Source organism: Pyrus communis, chromosome 9 (assembly GCF_041283825.1).
Source record: "Pyrus communis isolate YQ-2024b chromosome 9, ASM4128382v1, whole genome shotgun sequence".
NCBI lineage: Eukaryota > Viridiplantae > Streptophyta > Magnoliopsida > Rosales > Rosaceae > Pyrus > Pyrus communis.
Genome location: NC_142573.1, coordinates 25,106,678 through 25,111,833, shown reverse-complemented (window position 1 = coordinate 25,111,833; position 5,156 = coordinate 25,106,678). Strand labels below are relative to the sequence as shown.

The following is a 5,156-nucleotide window of genomic DNA, read 5'->3' as shown; positions in this document are numbered from 1 at the left end:
TTGTGACAAGTAATTCCTTGTTGTAAAGGTGGCTGGATGTTTGACCACTAATTCACTAAAACATGATTTCTTTGGGTGTAATGTTAGGTGGGAAGTTAGGCTCCTACATTTCCTATAAATACAAGGTTTATGGAAAACACAAAATACACATAAGCCACACGGCAGAAATTGTAAAGGAAGGAAGATGAGAGAAAAGAGAGGAAGAAGAGAGGAAGAAGAAATGAGAGAATAGAAAGAGAGTTATCTTTGTACTCCTATTATTCTAGATTATTAATGAAAGCACCACTGCTGCCCTGAGGATGTACTCCAATCACACTAATTGTAGAGGAACCTCATCAATATTGTGTCTTGTTTCATTTATTTCATTGCACACACACCTTCGATTTTACAACACGTTATCAGCACGACTCTCTAACCTTAACCAGTTCTCATCTCCCTTCGTCGAAAAATGCTTCCTCCACTGATTTTACTGTTCTTCTTCGTTCTCTGCCTCACCTGCTTGATGTACCATTGTCAACATCTACTAGCACCATGCCCGCTCCTAGTTCTCAATATAACAATTACTTATATTTTTGATTTCTTGTTTGGTGTAGCTCCTGATTACTAACCCAGTATTTATTTATACTAATTTTACTGCGATCAAAGATGGTGCGATACAATAACCCATCTTGAATTGTAGATTCAATTTTACTGCAATTTTAGGTGGTGCTATATAATCGCCCATCCTGCTCTGCATATTTAAATTTCCTGCTACTTGAGTGGTGCGGTATAATTGCCCACCCTATGCTATATCGTTTCAATGAGAGTGGTGTGGTACAATTGCCCTCCTCATTAATCATCTAAATCTTGAGCTTGAAGTTTCGAGTGCTTATCATTTTGACTTGAAGATCAAAATAAAAAAAATTGGTAAGAACCAGAAGTTCTAATACTACATTCCTCTAAAATACATATTATTGCAAGTTCTTACACACCTCATTTTTCTTTCAGAAAAGAAATGACGAACTTGGTAAAACTTAATTTTGTTGCCCTGGATATTACCGGGAAGAACTACCTTACCTAGGTAGTGGATACCAAGATTTATTTGGAGGCAGGGAATCTTGGAGAAACCATCAAGGAGGAAAACAGTGCATCCTTTCAAGATTGGGCAAAGGTCATGATCTTTATCCATTGCCACCTTGATAAAGGATTGAAGAGCGAGTACTAAACGGTTGAAGATTTATTAGCCCTCTAAAAGGCATTGAGAAATAGATACAATCACCAGAAAACCGTGATTCTTCCAAGGGCTCGTTACGAGTGGACACACCTAAGGATCCAGGATTTGAAGGCGGTTGTTAAGCGCAACACGTTATAAATAGGAAAAGTTAGATCCGTGACAAATACACACTGTTATAAATAGGGACAAGAGAGAAGCGGGTGCAAGATATCACATTGTTTAGTTTCGTAACTAAAACACAAAAGATTGTAGGAAAAGGGGAAGAGAGGGATACTGATATTATTTCTTTCACTTATTTTCTTTGTTGTGTGTTGTAATCACACACAGAGTGCTCTTTATATAGAGCTATATCTGTGACAAAACAAAATGTGCAGTGATAGCTATTTTTGAAAACTTCACATAATAACAAACTACTGTGGCCTTTTTGAAAACTTCGCGTAATAACAAATACATTACTATGGGCATTCATTCTCACAGTAATGTATTTGTTATTATGCAAAGTTTTCAAAAAGGCCACAGTAGTTTGTTATTATGTGAAGTTTTCAAAAAGAGCAATCACTTCACATTTTGTTTTTGTCAAAAATGTGGCTCTATATAAAAAGCACTCCGTGTGTGATTACAACACACAACAAAGAAAAGAAGTGAAAGCAATAATATCAGTATCCCTCCCTTCCTCTTTTCTTGCAATCTTTTATGTTATAGTTACGAAACTAAATAATGTGATATTTTGCACTTACTTCTCTATTGTCTGTAGTAAAGGTTATCTCTCTAACTTTTCATATTGATAAAATTCCTCTCATTTTAAAAAATTGGTTCCATTTGTATACTTGGTGGGATTTGATATATTGATATATCTTAACCGAACCCTTTGTATGGGCTCTCCGTGCACTTGTATGGTCTGGATGGGCTTACTTGTCTTATAATTTAGCTGCTTTATCCGTTTTTGGTGGTTTCCAAATACTAATAAAAAATTTAGATGAAATAAAATATTTTCCTAAAGTTGTGAAGGACAATGATTTATTTACTAGAGTTAATATCATGTCTTTGAGCATGGCCGGTATGTAATAACTCATCAACATAGATATTTTTTGTTGAAGCTAAAATGATGCTCTCTCTCAAGCATGTTTTACATTACAACTTCTTGTCATGAAACTTTTGGCATGTAAGAGAACACTACATGCATACATGCACTAAATACTACAGTCTAGGTATCTCACTTTTCTCAACGTCTGCATCTTAGATTGAACACTTTCTCCCACACACCGTATTCCCAAAAGACCCTTAATATAACAATTTAACCCAATACTCTTCACACCAAAATTTGCAGCGTATGAAAAGTTGGAATAAATATGGGACTTGTGGATGGTCTTCAAATGATTTGCTCAATTTTCATTTTGGGAATGATTGAAGTCGCCACTAAAAGTCCAAATCTGGAGATACATATGGAAGTACGTAGTTCCACCAATATTGAAAGTCCAAAAGCCACAATTTTGAAGTTAACTTAAACAGTCTGTTTCATTACAGCTTTGTTTTCCCACTTGATCCCCCTTTTTCGTTTATTGATAAAAAAAATAGCTTTTGTTTATTTTCAAGACGATGAACACCACCATGAACAAGCATATGAGAAAGATTATAATTATATTCCTTTTTGTTTAGGTTCTTAGGAAAATAGAGCTCGTGGGTGAACATAAAAACACTTCATTTTAATTGATTATGTTCATCCACAGCCGGCCGCTGATGCTTTTTCTTCTGTTCTTTACTATGAGCTGCTAATTATAATCAAAAGCTACAATAATAACAGCACTAACAATTCCAATCGACTATGTTAACAATATTGACTTGTTGATCAATCCAATAATTAAAATTAAAAAAAATAAATAAAAATCAAAACTGCATATCTTGACATACATATAAGAGGGTTTTTAGTTTTTTTTTTTTTTTTTTTAGAAGTACAAGTCTGAAGATAGGAAAAATAAAGAGGCAAATAACATAAACATACAAATGAAAAATATAATTATAGAAAACAAAAAAAAGAAAGAACAAATAAGATCTTATATACCTTGAGAATGATCTTGACAAGGGGACTAATCTGCATATAGAGATACAAGGGAAAGGGAGGAACGGCTGGAAATCATAGGAATGGGCGGGCTTGGGAAGAAACCCTACAAGACAATTATTCCTGTAATTTTCCTTCTTCCCAAACAGCCCATTCCTAAAACTTCCAGCAGCTCCAATCTCCCTTTCCCTCTCCTCAGTCTTCTCCCCTTCCTTTGTTTTTGGTGTTTTATCACTACCAGTCTACGCACTTATATGTTCTTCATAATGCACGTCCCTAACTCCTTTATATACTACCCCAATAGTCTACCTCCCCACCTTCCAACCCTAGTCTCTAGAAAAATCTATTTTGCAGTTTCATCCTTGTATTTCCTACTATTTCTCATTCGAGTACCATTGTCTTTTTTCTTTGGAGTATGAAATACGTTTTGAATATTTTGGGTGGAATAAAGTTTAAGAGAAGGGGAAACTACCCAACCCAAGTTTAGGGCATACTACAAGCTTATTTGAGGACTTACATAGAGGTCTTAACTCTTTCTGTGGTTTTTACAGATTGCTCACTAAGAGAGATTGCCCATAACAAAACTTAAAACTAAGTCTTGGTCTAGCAAAGAGAACGAGCTTTACCAACTCAATCAACCCTTACTGGCGATACGTGTTAATGATTGATATTGAATGCTGAATTTATTCGTGTGTGTGAGTGGGGTTGGGGGATGGTATAGCAAGAGAGCGATCTTTACCAACTCAATCAATCCGTACTAGCGATACCATTAATGATTGATATTGAATGCTGAATTCATTCGCGTGTGTGAGTGGGGTTGGGGATGGGGTGGGTGGGGGAAATGAGTTGGAAAGGCAATGTAAAAGTTTTTCTGTTTTTTTGTTGAACGTGAGTGTGGTGTTTACGCAAACTAAAACGATGTGTAGTGCAAAAATTCAAAGTATCAGACGCACAGAATCATCCTTTTCAAAAGGTAATGCAATAACATGTCAGTTGCACTGGCATGGAAAAGAATAGTATAAGACCTATGGAATCATCCTTTTCAAAAGGTAATGCAATAATATGTCGGTTGCACTATCATGGAACCATTCTTTTCGGCCGCAAATGCTGAGAGTAGGTTGTGGGCTACAATTTGATAGGAAAAGCTTAGGGTGGCCGTGGTTTGGTGTAAATGATTAAATTGGAATGTATAGTCTAACTTCAAAGTATACTAGAAGATAGAAGAGACTGATATTTCATTTTGAGGGGGTTAGGTACATGAAGCAAAATTTATAATCTCTAAATCCTCCCAATTTGAGAGGATTGGAATGGACAAATTCATCCTTGAGTATTGCATCTCCCACCTCTGAGTTGACCATTATTTTTTGTATTTTTACATTCAACGTACCTTAAATCTAGTCCTCTATACCAAATTTGTCGAGGCCGATATTTCCTCACTCTTGGTTCATGGATTGAGTTTGACGAATAAATTTTATATGACTACATAGGACTTTTTTAGAAATGTTTTTAAAATGAATAAAACTGTTTTTAGAGAAAATATTTTTCGGTGCATATATACGTCTTCCTATTTAAAGACTCCCGTAGAAATAAGTTGGTATATAGAAACTAGCTACAAATTAAAATTTCAGACACTAAGAAATTCAAGCCAACATCATTTATTAATATGGACCATTATGCCAATTTCACACCCTCTTCAAACACTTCTCAACAACTGAATAATTATAAAGAAAACTAATAAAAATGGTTTGAAAATTTTAAGTTTTAACGATAAGGACAAAATAAAGGATAAAGTGAATAGTACCAAGATTGACTTTTTAATGTAAAAATATGATTTTTCGTTAAAATAAACAGTACCAGAAGCTTTTCGTTAAAGTTCCCATAATTATA

The 5,156-nt window shown here is 34.9% G+C and overlaps 1 long non-coding RNA gene across 1 annotated transcript; it reads right to left on the bottom strand.

Moving 5' to 3' along the window:
* On the bottom strand, positions 1 to 3,907 carry LOC148694462 (uncharacterized). The gene is made up of 2 exons (XR_015966172.1): positions 3,273 to 3,907; positions 1 to 1,303 (listed from the first exon to the last, which is right to left on the bottom strand). It is a non-coding gene; the product is annotated as an uncharacterized LOC148694462 (long non-coding RNA).
* Between the last annotated feature and the right edge of the window lie 1,249 nt (positions 3,908 to 5,156).